Source organism: Rhododendron vialii, chromosome 8a (assembly GCF_030253575.1).
Source record: "Rhododendron vialii isolate Sample 1 chromosome 8a, ASM3025357v1".
NCBI lineage: Eukaryota > Viridiplantae > Streptophyta > Magnoliopsida > Ericales > Ericaceae > Rhododendron > Rhododendron vialii.
This window is the reverse complement of record NC_080564.1, coordinates 34,437,571-34,453,913: the sequence shown is the minus strand read 5'-3', so window position 1 is coordinate 34,453,913 and position 16,343 is coordinate 34,437,571. Positions and strand designations below refer to the sequence as shown.

Genomic DNA, 16,343 nt, shown 5'->3' with positions numbered 1-16,343 from the left:
TTTATTTTTCAAACAAGTACTTATTTTTTGAATTAAATGTGATGTATTATGAGAGAATGATCTGTCTCGTAAAATGAGAAATAAGTACTTAAAAAATAAGAACATTAGCGGAATGAGGCCTTATATTGTTAATATTCCTAATTACCATTGTTTGTTAACAATAAATAGAATGGAAGACAGTTTGGAGGAGATTACTATGGGGCCTAGGAATTTGTGGGCTAAGAGGATCACGGCCATCTGGAGGGACTGATTAGATAATTTTAGCCCTTCGTCTGCTCTGCGACCCAACAATCGAAAACGGAAGACCAAAGCCAACGTCAAGGCTAATTGCGATAGTGTCAAGCCAGACATCGTAAAAGTTGGTGACAAGGCATTGCAATCTCCAACTCAGAGGAAGCATAAACATGAAAGGGTCATTGAAGACACTTGTGCTAACCCTCACACTTTTCGTATCCCACGACGCCGAACTTTATATTGTTTTTTACTTTCTCTTGTTCCTTATCTTTGTTTTGCAAATTTTGTAGTTTGTGTGATTGGCGTTGAGGGTGCGTTTGCATTTTTTTTGATTTTGTGAGAATGTTTTGGTTGGCCTTGTTTATTTCGTTTACTTCGTTGGGTTTTGTTTTGTTTGCTGGGTTTAGTTGTCATTTGGTTGCTGTTTGTATAATTGTATGCTTTGTAATTGTTTGACTGTTTTGGTTTTAGTTAATGTATCTGGGATAATTTTGCTCATCGAAAAAAATAAATAGGACCCCCATTATATATTGGCCTTGGGCCCCGGGCCCCACAATATGTAGGGTCGGACTTGTTCATCACCTGGTGTGAGAGTGTGAGTGTCCCTACGTGGGCACGGTAAGGGACAAATAGGATTCTTGTTGTTGAAATGGTGGACCCACTTCATTTCTTTCTCTTTGTTTTTTTGAAAAATTTCTCAGACACCCCTTGAGGTTTGTCTTAATGACAGATGCTTCCCTTACGTAAGAGAAATGACTATAAAATCTCTTTTGAATTCAATGTTCATTTTACTGACAACCAACAACCAATTGTTCGACCAAATACCTGATAGAATAAGCTGAATGTGTCTTATATTGACAACTTCACCCCTTTTTATAATAGAATAAACAAATATAAACAAATAAAAAGCTCTGAATTCTCCATTTTTTGATCCAAAAGTGTGTGTGTCTATATATATATATATATTAATTTATGACAAAATAGTTCTTTTCAAGTAGTTGAAAAATAATGGGAAATTTTTAAAAATGGTCCCTCTAGTTTGCACGAGTTCTCATTTTCGTCCCTCTACTATTAATTGTATCAATTTTAACCCTATAGTTTTCATTCCATCTCAATTTCGTCCTTCTCCTTGACGCCGTCCATGAAACAAACGGAATTGAAAGGCAAAATTGTCATTTTCTCTCACAGAGGGACCAAATTGAAATTTTATGCAAACCAGAGGGATTATTTTTAAAATTTTACATTTTACTTTCGTTTTTTGCAAATAAAATAAAAAAGACCATAAGTAATGTATTTGACAACTGAATTATTTTTTATTGGGTAATCAAACTATATTGAAAAATTTATATTTCATTACACATTACAAAAATATTAGAAAATGCACAAATCAACCCCTTAGCTAATGTCTTTGTATCATGTTCTTATAATCTTCTTATTTTTTCACCCAATAAAAAAAATGTTTAAAATCCGTGTTTATTTGTTATATGAGTGATCTTATGAGTAAGTCCCAAAATAAATACACTTATACCCATATTTTAACATATTTGATCTCTTAATATTTAATAGTGTTTCATTGCTTAATTAAACACAATTACAAGATTTCTAAATACTACTGAACAACTTTTTTTTTTAATCTGGTGACAAAAAAAATAACGATAGTGAAAATTCAATTGAAAAAAAAAATACAAGACCAAGACAATTAACATAAGGGTTGTTTTTCGAATTTTCTCATATTTTTGTGATGTATATAATAAAAACTTTACAAAATTTCAACATATTTTTTATTATTCAATATAAAATGATATGAGAAATATATTATATATGATGTATTTTAAATTTATTTACAAAAACAAAAGTAAAAAAAAAAATATAGAAATAGTCCCTCTAGTTTGCATAAAATCTCAATTTAGTCCCTCTGTGAGGAGAAATGACAATTTTGTCCTCCAATTCCGTTTGTTTCATTAACGCCGTAAGCGAGAGGGACGAAATTGAGACAAAATGCAAATTATAGGACTAAAAGTAACACAATTGATACTAGAGGGACGAAAATGAAAATTCATGCAAACTAGAGGGACCATTTATAAAAATTTCCCAAAAATAATAGTTGTTCACAAGTTTTACCCTTTTGATCAAAGCAGCTCCTCTGGTGGATAAATAGGTTATCTTGATTTGAAAATACTAAATGAGAGTTAATTGTTTTTTATTGTCTTTTTTTTTATATTAGAAAGGGTGAATTTGTCAATACAAGTTACTTTTGGCTTATTTCATACTAACATGTTTGGACAAATTGTTGGATATTTTTTTTTTGCCAATATTGTATACTTTAGCGGGGATAGTGGATGATATTAGAGTTAACACAAGGAGGTTTAAAAATTTATTGTTATTTCTCATTCAGAAAGGGAATATCCGTCATCAAAACAAACCTGAGAGATGTTAATGAAATCCACGTTCAATTTTTTATTTATTTTTAAATTGACCCGCCCCACTTCATGATTACTACTCCCTCCGTCCCTTATTTATAGTCCGGTATTCTATTTTGGGCTGTCCATTAATAAGTGTCTATTTTGTAAAGTTAGTAGGTAAAAGTTGGTGAATTGTCTATTTTGTCCTTAAAAGTAGATTCCATTTTAAAAAGTAAGTGAGTAAAAGTGTAATGATGATGGGTAAGTAGGAAAAGTGGAGGAAAAAGTTGATCTGAAAGGTTTAATGATGATGTCTTTTTAATAAGTTGAAATTACGAAGCAGGACACTTAAAAAGGAACGAAGGGAGTACTAATAATCCGTCAGGTTTCCGTCCTGGAAGGTTGGATGGACTATTTTTGCAGGGATTGCTCCCTCACTACTCCATTACTTATTAACACTTTATAAGAGAGATTGTTCGGGGATGGATCTACCAATGGTCATATGGGGGCCATGGTCACCCCGTTGTTTCTTTTTTTTTTATTTTTTTTAATATATAGGACAAGATGGCGGCCCCCCAAGTTGTGGCAGAAACATTCATTGTCTTCAATCTCATGTGACTCAATAAAACAAAACACATGGATAGTCCCCACCACAAAAATACTAACAGAAATCCTGGTTCCGTCGACGACTTTAAGGATCTAAAGGAGCGTCCCATTCCATTCTGATACATGGTTGAGGTAACGCATTGAGAAACTTTTATTTTTTCACCTTCTAGTTGTTTTTTGTTTGTTAAGAGCACTTAGATATTGTGTTTTGTATTTGGCGTTATTTAGACGTTTAAATCCTTTAGATTTTTGAACCTTGAAATTTTAAAATCTTGTGGTTCGTAGTTCGGCCCCTGCATTAAAGAAATCTTGGTTCCATCCCTGGTTCGGGGAGTGTTCATTTTTCACATTGGAATTCTACTAAGAATGCTACTAATCGGTTGGTGGGCTTACAATAAACACAAAAAAAAAAGAAGAAAAACATGTATTCTTGTGTACTTTTTACACCTTTTAATATATATTCACACATTTATTATTGTCAACCCATTGCGTTGATTTTAGAATTTTCCTCTCAACTATGGGATCCGTTGTTATGCAAGAGAGGAAGGAGAATGCTCATAGAGTAACATTATGTGGTGCTGTAAGCTCCGTTCCGCTTAACTTTAGGCACTTTTGTTTTTATTCAAATTTTTTTTCGCGTTTGTTAGTTTTGTGCTAAACTTTTGTGACTTATTGATTCGTCTCGACGAGAGAAATTGAAAATGTAAAAAAAATCTACTTTTACCCAAATATTTTGGGAAATAATCAATTTTTAGAAAAAAAAAACTTTTTTTGACTTTTTTTAACGTAAAAGTGGTTATTTCTCAAAATATTTGAGTAAAAGTAATTTTTTTTACTTTTTCGATCTCTTTCATCGAGACAAATCAATAAGTTACAAAAATTTGGCGCAAAACTAAATGCGGAAAAAAATTCAAATAAAAACAACAATCTTTTTTTTCCCTAAAAGTTAAGGGGAACGGGCACTAAGATTGGGACTGAGGGAGCTGCAGAGTGTTGTCCCGGCTGAGGGGACCCCGCTCCGGTCTCACTCCAATGATTGGAAACGTTCACTTTGTAGAGCTCGTCGAGTTGAACAATTAAGTGAAAAATCAGCTCGATCGGATATCATTAAGTGTCTGATCGGAACACATATAACTTGCTAATAATGGGTTCTAGTGAATTTGATCCAGTGTTTCGGATCCATTCTTTTCAAGACAAAAAGGTTTCAATTAGACACTTAATGATATCCGATTGAGCTGATTTGGCATACTTGTTTAACTCAATGAGCTCTACGAAGTGAACGTTTCCAATAATTGGAGCAAGACCGGAGCGGGACCCCTCGGCCGGGACAAGAGCTCCCCCAACTCCCTAAGATTGTGCTCCATTGGTAACGGGGAGCCTTATTTTTTTTTTATTAGCAAAAAGATTTTATTAATCTCCGAATTCGAAAACTACAAAGATTAAAAGGATAAGGGCAAATGAGATTGAAAATGAAAATTACTTGTGTGGGCACGCTACCCGGAAATGCTCGATTTAATAAAAATCGGGTGCGGCCCCTTTTTGGAAAGGCATGGCGAAACGCCTCGATTCAGAGTCGCCACTCGGGTTTTAGCGGTGAAAACACTCAAGGAACCGAACTCGAAAACGTTTGTCACGTTTGTTTGATTTTGAAAAGGCTTTGTAGACTGGACCGTCGTTACCTTCGATATCTGAGGTTCGGGAGCCAGGTTACGAGAGGGGAAGGGTTTTATGGCACCCCTCTCGCCCAATCAGGAGATCGGTCTCTACTGGGGCATTTTGTAAAACATTTGCACTTTTTCTCTCATTTGATCATTTTTAGCCAGTTAGGGCGGGGGAGCAGTTAATGGGGATTAAAACCGTGACAAGTTGTAGTCATGTGACAAAATGTTTATGGATGATTTGATTGCAATGCTAAATATAGATTGAGAACAAGCACAGAGAGCAGTCTGAATAAGTTGGGGTACGCTGCCCCGGAGGGTCGTGAATAGACCCCGTACCAGCGTGCACTGATCCAATCAGTGCACGCAGGCACGACCTGCGCACGCCATTACTAGACTGGCGTACTCCACTCATTACGCTCCACAGTCCTTATTTGCAATCCTCTGGGCTCTGGAAAGGGACCAGCGCACACCCAGGACAAACCACACAGTTAATAGGGCAGAATATACATAGTTACAGACAGATGAAATGGCTTGAAGCCATAAAAATAGGCAAGAAACCCCCTAAACAGAGTGGGGACATGAAGCAGGCCAAGATCACACTAAGATGCAAGGGCCAGCCACTAGGTTGTGGGACAACTGCCGCACGCCAGTCATACGATGCTGTACGCAGGTGTGGCCATTATCCAGTGCATGGCTTTGCATCATCTGGGCTCTGAAACATGACCAGAAGGATCCCAGAGGCCCTTTTAAACAGATAAAAAGTAAGCAATAACTACTACATCTAAACAGCTCTAAATATACAGAAAGGGGTAAACTGGTTGTTTAGCATGCAAGTGTGATTGACAGAATGATAAAATGACAGAAATGATGATCTATGATCCCCACGCCAGTAGTGCTCATACTGCCATGACTGGCGTACGGCATAGGAGTACTGGCGTGCGCCATATTACATCTCATACGATTGTTGTATTTTACCAGTTTAAGGCCAGGACTAGTATTGTTTACCAGCCTGGGCCTTACTGGTTCCCCTCAGGGGTTGAAAACAGTAAAGAACACAAAGGTGGTATACCTTTTTGTTTGAGGATTGAAGGTGGTATTGAGCTTAAAGCTTAGGGATGGAGGCTTAGAAGGTGACTGGATATCAGTAGGGTGTATGGAAGTGGATTGCTTGCTTTCCTCTTTCAATGGAAGAAAAGGAGATGAAGAGCAAGAAGAAAGGAGGAAGAGAGATTTTTCTTCTTAATGAGGCTAACCCCTTGCAAATGAGTGCAAGGGGGGTATTTATAGAGGGGGAGTGACTGAGATCAGTTTGATCTAGGGCCTTGTTTGGCTGGTTGGCACAAGGATGGAGCCTCCCATGCATTAAATGCATGGGACTTGCCTTGATGGGGGATGTAGGAGAGAGAGGGAACGCCTCTGCCGGGAGTAATCATCAGGGAGACTGTGGCCGACGTTAGGGTGGCACAAAAGTCTCGTCCATGTGGCTGAATAAAGTTGATTTGACTGGATTTGACTGGCGTGCGCCACATATGGACCGGCGTGCGCCAGTGATAGCTGAGTCAACGGTCGATGACTGACACGTGGCAACTAACTGGCGTACGTCATCGGGGTACTGGCGTAAGCCAGTTGGGTTTTGCTGGGGCTGTTTGGCTCTGATTTGAAGGGTTTGAAAGGGGTTTGAAAGAGGTTCGGGACGCTCAAAGCTCAAACACACCATTATCCTCAGACTGTTCTCGACCAAAATCATCATCGGGGAAATAAAAGATCGACAAATAACGTTATCTGGACAGTCCAGAATGGGGTGTCTACAACTTGATCCTCACAGCTACCCGAGACTCAATTGGTCAAAGACCAACAAAACTAAAAAACAACCCCACAGCCACTTAATTGCCAACCAGAAAACCCTACACTTGATTGAATATGAAATGCCGCTGCCTACGCTGCGAGGATCGCCGTAAACCCGCCGTATGTCGCCAATCCCAAAAACGCCCCGAGAGACTTAGCCTCAAACACCTTGCAACCCAACCAGACCCCACCATCAGATGTCGCCGCCCTGCACCTTTGAACTTGCTGCTACCAAGCCATGAAAACACTCACACTGTGCCCAATAATTTTTGTTCCCAAACCTTTGAGGATAATTTGCAATATTCCAACTATCGAAGCAATGATGTTGAATCCTTCAAATGATCAGATATAGTATTATTATGTGAGAAAAGTGTTCTTTAATTAACAGTCTAAAGAGCAAGTCCAATGGTTGGATGAAAAACGAGGGGATTGATAGTTACGTATTTTAGTTTGAAAAAGTGGTTAAAAATTAGTTGGATGGATAATATGACTCACCCTCTCCAATGGTGAGTTTTATAATAGAACCAAAAAGTCATACAGTCAACTTACTTTCCCTCCACCTTAATTATTTTTTCCCAAATTAATTCAACTACTATTTTTGTTAAAAAATAATATTAATTAAATAACCGCCAAACGAGGTTGAAGCTCCGAGGTTGAACCCTAGTTCCACTGTTTTCCAAATTTCGAGATCTTCAGATTTTCTAGCAAGTTCAAGCTTTTCAGCCATTTTCTATCACGTAAACTCCAGGTGTCCGTTTTTTGGTAAGGAGTCGGTTTGTTGAGTGCTTTTTGCCTAAAACGGAGGCCTCCTATTCCCGATGATATTTTTTTCCCTAAACTTTGAGGATAATTGTCAAACTCCATAAGCAATATTCCTGCCAGCCAATCCTTCCAGTTGTAATGTCCGAGAGAAGCATACGTTCGGTTCATCGCATGCTCGAGGCTTCTCAAAAAATGAAATGAGTTAGCAATTATTAGAGGTGGCAGTTCCAACTTATATTTTTTTAATTTGCTCAATCCGCCCAGTTATAACCCAACCCAACTCGCCCATATTACATAATGGATTGATATGGGTTGAATCTATATTAACCCATATTTATATGAGTTTAGATGGGTTAAAATTGGTTTAATATAGGCTGAAAGTAAAAGACCCATTCCCATCCAAATGTAGTGTGTCGGACTATGAAATCTACACGTGTGGATCGGGCGATGTAGTGCCTGATTCTTAATTAAATCAGGCCATTTAATTAATTCTTTGGTTTTCGATGGCAGAAGCTTCAATTTGAGAGAGAGAGAGAGAGAGAGAGAGAGAGAGAGAGAGAGAGAGAGAGAGAGAGAGAGAGGGGAAATGGAAAATAGGACCAAATGACGTGTCGATGGCACTTGCTATAATTTCTTTGAAAGAGACAAAAAAAAATGCCAATAAGCTATCTTTTATGATTTTGATAAAAAAAAAATTACTTTTTCGATTTCTCTTGTCTAGACGAACCAATAAGTCACAAAAATTTGATACAAAACTAACAAATGCAATTTTTTTGAATAAAGACAAAGTTACTTCCTACTTTTTAATCCAAACTCACCCTTAGAATAATACTATAATTATAGCCAAGTAGAATATTTCATTATTGCAAATAATGAAAGAAGATCGGGCAAAACATCAAACACGGCTGTTAATTAGCTTTAGGCGACATGATGAAAACGGCAAACATGGCTCCTATTCAACAATCCATACCGAGGGAAGACAGAGGAGAAGAAAAGGGGGGAGGGGGGAGGGAAAAAAAAGAAGAAGAAGAAGAAGAAAACGGGTCGGGTGGGTTTGGGTTTGGCTTGGCCCATATTCGAGCCGACCCGTTTCAACCTGTTTACTATCTGACCCATATTTGACCGGTGACCTGTTTCAATCCGCCTAAACCCGTCCATTTGCCACCTCTAGCAATTACCAAAAAAAACCCGCCCCCTCATCACTTACCACTATTTATTCTTTGATTCTGGGGGGATTTCACAATATTTTTTCTGGCGTTCCATTCCTTACTGGGTGCAAATTTGGCGCACTTTTTATTCTTTCGTATAAGTGAAAGCACATCTACTGGGGTAGCAGTTACAGTCCATGTTGCATCCATATGGGTTGATAAGATGAATGCATTTGAAAAAACATTTCAAACTACATGACATTGCATGTACCTCTCCTCAAATAGAAATAAGACAAGAACTTATTTAATGGTCGATAAGATGAATGCATTTGAAAAAACATTTCAAAGTTCTTGTCTTCTTTTTATTTGATTCAACGATTCAAATGGAGTAATTCGAAAGCGTTGCTTTTGGCGTTTGGACTATTGAAAATATTTCTCAAAATATACAAAGAAAACGTTATTAAGCACAACAAGCACCCCACCCCGTTCCCGGTCTAAAATCACCACATACCTCACGCGATTAGTCTTGAATAACTTCTTGCCTCCTTTCTCTCCCCTCTCTCTACTAGAACCGATCCCCGGTGTGCGCAGGCTAGGGGGGCCTTTGCCTTCATTTCTTGAAGAGCACGAGGCCTCTTCATCAATAAACGGTCATGCTAATAAGTGCCCCTGGGACATTAGTTTAACTATAATAAATGCAGTAAATTTATATTTACTATAGCCCCCATTAATTGTTTTGCAACCAAAACAAAAACCATTAGTTTCGGGGAGGTCAACAACATGCATTAAATGCATCAGTGATTGAGTATTTGATATTTTCCAATAGTATAGACTTGTTCTTAGTCATTCTTCCTAAATTTTTAACTGATATTTTTTATTTTTTAAAATTGTTTATTTAGTTTTCGATGTAATTTGTGCAATTCATTTGTCTCGACGAGAAAAATAAATAACATATCGAAATGTGGATAAAAGTTGATGTAAGACAATAGTATAGCTAAAAAATAACCTGTTTGTTAGCCTTTATTGCAATTTTTTTTACTTATTAGACTCCTCTTATCAAGACGAATATTAATCCAGAAAATATAACATGAATGTATTAAAAATTCAATTATTCAAACAATGCGAACAAAAAATAAAAAACCAAAACAAAAAGTACAATGCTTTAGGAATTTGACATCATGATGATGATAAATTATTCATTATATCTCATGTAAAGCAAGCACAAGCCTTGACTTTAAAATTTTTAAAACCAAACAAACACTAATAAAAAACAAGGGTAAATTTGACACAATAAATATTTGGTACTAGTACAATTAATAGCAGTAATTGAGAGCCCCTCGTTTACCAATAGTATTAACTAACCTTCGAAGTTAAAAGGGGGGTTACTAAGTTCATAACTCAATTAATCCATTCATGTAATGTTCCAAAAATTGTCAGTAATGCTCATTTGCTTAGACAAAGGGCATAGTGCCTATAAATAAGGATATCAATCTATGCAAAAAAAATTATATCAAACATCAATAATCTTCACATAGAGAAAGATGTTAGGAAATCGTAAAACATTTGTTGTTGGAATTTGGATGGGATTGATGATACTATGCCTAGTTGTGGGGGAGGTACATGCAATGTCATGTAGTTTGAAATGTTTTTTCAAATGCATTAGTATTATCGACCCATGGGGATGCAACATGCGCTGTAACTGCTACCCCAAGTAGATGTGCTTTCACTTATACGAAAGAATTAAAATGTGCGCCAAATTTGCACCTAGTAAGGAATGGAAACAAACTAAATCATCATTTTTATTATTCACAAATTCATCATTTTCATTCGATTGATATACATGCATGATATTATGTTACCATAAAACTTTGCTTATGAATCCTATATAGTGTGACTTCGAACGAGAATTTCCTCTCTCTAATGAAAAACGAGGCCCACCATGGGTCCCATGTTGATAATTCAAACCGTTAATTTTGTAGACTTCAATGTGTAAATCATTCATGCAAAGAGAAAATTAGGTTGAATGAATGTCAATAACTGCTTTGTCGAATTAAATTTGTGAAAAAAAATTGAACAATAAGAATTTTGACCGTACACCAATGTAATTTGATCAAATGCCTACCGATATCCGACAATTCTTTGCATGAATGAGTTACACAGTTGGGCCTAAAAATTAAACAAGGGTTTCTTAGTTTGAATAAGGATCCCTTTCAAAAGGGCAACAAATTGAATAATATTAGTATTGGGGGAAAAAAAAATTAAAATTTTCTTTGTTCCAAAATTTGATATATAGGATGTATGGAATAAGGGTGGTGTATGAGTTACACGTCAAGACCAGTCTGATCTCTTTTCTTCTTTTTTCTTCCCAACTTAGGTGAAGGGTTAGGTTTATTTTATGAAAAAAGGTCTAGATTTATTGTTATGGCAATATGTGATGTTGTTGGCATTTTATTTGAAATGAAAATGTGGAGCATTCAGTTTCATAAAAGGAAAAAAAAAACCTTTAAGCAAGGGTGTAGTTGGTATTTAAATTATTCCTACTGTGGTAGTTAGTGGAAGTCGGTGGGGCTAATAACTCATTGCATGGGAACCAGCTTATTTGCTAAGTTATAAACTCAATTAATACACTCAAACTTTTGCCTAGGGGCATCGATTAGCATTTGCACTTATCAAATACTACATTTTAGAGTTAATGTCGTATCGAGCTCTAAGAGCGGAAAACGGGGGCTTGTGTTGTACCCGAGGCCCATCAGGCTGATTGCCCTCAAAATTGGATTATCCAGGTCCGATCACCTTGACCTTTTGCAAGGATGCTCTAAAAGCTGAGATCTACGAATTCAAACGATGTGAATTACGTACTTGTTTGAACTCGAGACGATGCAACTTCCCGTGCCCCCAAGCCACAACGAGCCCTTCTCCGATTCCTCTACGGCACCTTCAACAAATAAGATTGATGCACGCTAACAAAATCTAATGCTAATGTGATTACAATGAAATCTAACAGTCAAAGCTGATATTGATAACCGAAGTGAACATCTCAACAACATTGACCAAGTTTATTCATTGGCAGGGACAAAGTTTCCATAATTGGTGGGGGTAATTCAGGCAAAATTATTAAGTCCTCTTGGGCATTGGTGTCTGACCAGAGTCCTGAGCTAAGTACTTAGACTTCATGTGAATGTGTGGTTATAAACGTGTTAAGACAATACATGGTGGTGACCCAAGTCCAATGAATAATTTCTCATAATTCAGGGCCGCATGAATGAGAGAAAAGCATTGCTAGATGTTACAGTAAAAAAGAGAGGTTTATATAGCTCAACTAGGAAATCAACCACAAAATATAAGTGCACCTTGTAAGAGCACAAGGTGAGATTATTCGTTCACCCAGAAAGCAATTTATCCGATTCGTCGAATTACTTGTTGACTTGGGAATGTAAACATGCTAACAATAAGCAACTGACGGCCGTGACATTTCACCGTCAGAGTATCAACAATGCTAAAGATCAAGTCGAATTTAAAAAGTAGACCAAGCACAAAGTTGGAGCATTACCAACCCTAAGCCATTTCCATTGCCATTGCCAAAGCCATAGTTTGACACAGCCTCTTAAAATACTATTATCTCCACCCTAAGACAAATTCAAGCCCAATTTTTATGTCTCTCTGCCTCCTGATGGTACCCAAAAAATAGGCTCAAGAGGCACAACGTCACAACAGACTATCTCCAACCCTAAGCCAAATTAGAGCCCAATTCTTCGGTTTCTCCGTCTCCTGTTGGTTCCATAGAAATGTCTCAAGCCAAAATTTCCTCTCGCAGTCTCTCTTTCACATCATTGCCAAATAAGGGCATTTTGACGCTATACCCAACTGACTTTGCCAAAGCTATTTTTGGCTTACTATGCTGTCAAAAAGAAATTTGCCATTTTTTATTTGACCGTGGCAACAAAGATGGATTTGCCATTAATTTACTGTAAAATTATAGATGGTTCCTATATTCATATTCTCTAAATCGAGTATCTTGAGCTATACAGACATTGCCTTGGATTAACTAGGACAGAAATAAAACATTGGGTAAAAAGTATCTTCTTTCCCACTGGCTCAGCCATGGATTTTGCCAAAAAAATATGCTTAAGTGATGGCTTTGGCAGCCAAGAATCGTTGTAGATGTTCTTGCGCCGTGTTTTATTTTATATCCTCCAAACAAATCGGCACTAATTGATCCCATCAAATTTCATCTCCTACTAAGGAAAGCAGGAACATAAGAAGATATCGAAACACAAAGCATGCTTAAACTTGCGAGTCCGGCTCCTCTCCAATCCATAGGGAATTGGAGGAGCCACCAAATTTCAATTCAATGGTCAAGATTATCTAGTAACTCCAGCCCCAAAGCTCATAGGACATTCTATGAGCACCCAATCATTATCCAAATATTCCCTAATTAAACCTGCCTCTTAAGGACAACCAACCCCAAGAACATCCTAAACAAACGAGTATTGCTACAGGTACTGACCGGTACCGCAGGAAAATCGTAGGGACGGCCCCGTCGGGCCGTCTCCGGCCACCGAACGGCCGATCCAATCCGTCCAAAAATTCTAAAAAAAAAAACGAGGGGGTCCCCGCGAGATTCGATGGCATCCGATACGTGTAGGATGCTTGATCCAAATACTCCATTTTCATATATATATGCATGTGTGCATGTGTATACGAAAATGGAGTGTTTGGATCGAGCATCCTACACACTTCGGATGCCATTGAATATCACGTGGACCCTCTCGTTTTTTTTTATAGAATTTTTGGACGGCTCGGATCGGCCGTCTGGTAGCCAGGAACGGCCCGGCGCGGCCGTCCCTACGATTTCCCTACGGTACCGGTCGGTACCTATAGGATTTCCGTAAACATATATACACATTCCGGGCACCAATTTACCCAATTCCAAACATTATATAATAACCTTTCATATCGTAACTTCAATAAAATATTTTAAAATATTAAATTTCACAGAGTTAATCATTGCTTATAAGAAATATATATTTTTTATAAATTATCTTTTGTTCAGTTACTTATTTTTACGATTTCTTTCTTTCAATAATTGAATCTAAATTTCAACTTTGTTACATACAAGAATAATTACACCAATGAGCACGCAACACCATGCAAAGGATGTGGAAACACTAGTACCAGTAAAAAAGAATTCTCATGAGCTACATAATAGCCGCAAAGAAACCATGCTGAAAGAAAAAAAAATGATATAATATCAGTAAAAAAAATTCTCATGAATAATATAATATCAGTGGAAAAAAAAATTCTCATGAGCTATGTAAAAATAATCCTTAAGAGGCAGGTTTAATGGGAAGGGAAGACGCCTATGTAATTGGAGAATATTTAGGAAGTAATTGGATGTCCGTAGAATACGAGATGATTTTTGGGGCTGAAGTTACTAGGGTAATCCTGACCATTGAATTGAAATTGGAGGATCCTCCAATTCCATATGAATCGGAAAGGAGCTGGACTCTAAACTTGCATGCGATGCGCACTTGTTGGATCCAAGCTCAGATTATCAATTCAACTGAGCCTACTAAATCGTTTGGAGATAAGTACCGTTCTAGTACCAAATCAATTACCTTTCGATCGATATTCCTAGACCAAATCGAATGGTTAAACAGATTAAAAAATTATATTCTTTTATCTGTTAATTTTCTTCGTTTTCTCGGCTAGTAAAAGGGGAATAGAAGAACATATTACGAGCGTACAAGTCTAATGAAAGAATATTGCGGGCGCGTAATTCGGATAACACTTAGAAATTGAAACTTAAAAGGAATAGACTTACCTGCGATCCTGTACAGCTCGGCAATGGAGATCTAGGGTTTCAGAGAGGAGACACAGGTGCGGGAGGAGAGAGAGAGAGAGAGAGTGAAAAGATCAATGGAGGCGCCACCCATCTGTAGTTATGAACGAAATGCATGGGCACGTTCGACGTTTAGATTTCAAAGCCAATTTCATTTTTAATAACTTTTCAGATGTTGTAGTGTTAATCTGCATTATGCTATACCAATTAAGGCTGTAAACGAACTGAGCAGCTCGTGAGCTCGGTTCGTTAAATCTCAGCTCATTTTCTAAACGAGTTGAGCTCAAGCTTGAGTCTCATGGAGCTCGGTTTGTTCAACAAAAACTCAGCTCATTAAAGGAGGCTCGGTTTGATTAAAGAGACTCGTTTAGTAAATAATTAAACTCAGTTCATTAAATAAACGAGCTGAGCTCGACAAAGTTAGGCTCGACTCGGCTCGTTTACAACCTTGATATCGATGGAGTGGTGTACGTCGCCGTGTGGGACGCACCACGGGTACCAATAGTAGGGATTTTTTTTTTGTTAATCTAAGCACTATTAATCTCACACGATTACATATCCTATCCTATAGTAATAATAATAATAATACGTGTTTTTACCACTAGTTTTGTCAAAGAAAGGTACCTTATAAAAATTGTCTAAAGTGGAAGTTGATGAATAAGCATGTCTTAAATTACTGACTATTATACTTTAACGTCAAATTTGGCTTCCCCAAGTTGTAGCCAGCCCAATACTATTTCAGAAGCGTGCACCTGTTTGCAATTGTTTCTGTAAGATTTTTTATTTTTTATTTTTGTTAAAAGAGCCCTTCTAATTGCTATTGGTACAGATGTAAGTATGTAACATTGTTTTTTTCTTTTTTTATCTTCGTCTAACATTGCTTTGTTGCCGCCAAAAAATGGCAAAGCCACCTTTGGTACCAAATCTCCCACATAAGCCAATTGATCTGTACCCAAAAAAACGAGAATAGTTTGAATTTGGGATTGTGTCAAAATAGACCAAAACGATGTTACCATTTAGTAACTCTTTTGACCACGTTGCAAGTTAAAATGACTTTGACAAAGTTATTTTGGCATCTACTCATGAACTAGCTCTTCTTTTCTTTTTTTTTAAAAAAGGGGTCAAATCTTCTCGTTTTAAACCACTGTTTTAAATGAACCAAAAATTGAAGAAAGAAATGGAAATGAGGTTCCGTCGTGGTCATATAAAACCAGCAATTTACAGGCTAATAAAATCAGAGTAGGACACAGAATAAGGTATGCAACTGACTTCACACAAAGAACACTATTATCCAACTTGTAATCAAGTTGAGCAAAAAGAAGACTAATGCTATGGGTTACAGTCCTAAAGATCATAAACTCTCAATATTGCCTTTCTTCATGCTGATTTCAGTTTCCAACTACGTCAAGTTTCTATCCTTTCGAAGAAAGATACAGAGAAAAGAGTGCCCAACAGAGCAAAGAAGAGGAACAAAACTACGTAACTCCTAAAAAGCAAGTAAGAACACACTAACTCTTCCATACACTACAAGAAATAGAACGACTCGCGTGATAAAGAAAATCAGCTCAAATGTAACGCATGTTCAAATATCTAATTGAACTGTTAGATGTTAAGGTGTTTCTAGCTCATTCAAGATCGACTCTCCTGATAAATTGTTAAGGTGTCTTTAGCTCATTCAAGATCAACTCGCCTGATAAAGAAGCTCAGCTCAAATCTAAGTTTAGCCCAGATTAACTTCAAACAAAGCTTGAAATTTTCATTAAGTCAATTCATTTGGTCGTTTATCAACTTATATATGCTGGAGCTAAAGAGATGCAAAATGACAAAGTTCAGGTACCAGGGA

The 16,343-nt window shown here is 37.2% G+C and overlaps 1 protein-coding gene across 1 annotated transcript in view; it reads right to left on the bottom strand.

The window, feature by feature from the left end:
- LOC131335764 (glycylpeptide N-tetradecanoyltransferase 1-like) overlaps positions 1–14,569 on the bottom strand; it is a 29,829-nt gene extending 15,260 nt beyond the window's left edge. Inside the window, exon 1 of the mRNA XM_058371265.1 lies at positions 14,483–14,569. The gene's annotated coding sequence lies outside the window, so the exon portion shown is untranslated. The remainder of the gene's footprint in view (positions 1–14,482) is intronic.
- Between the last annotated feature and the right edge of the window lie 1,774 nt (positions 14,570–16,343).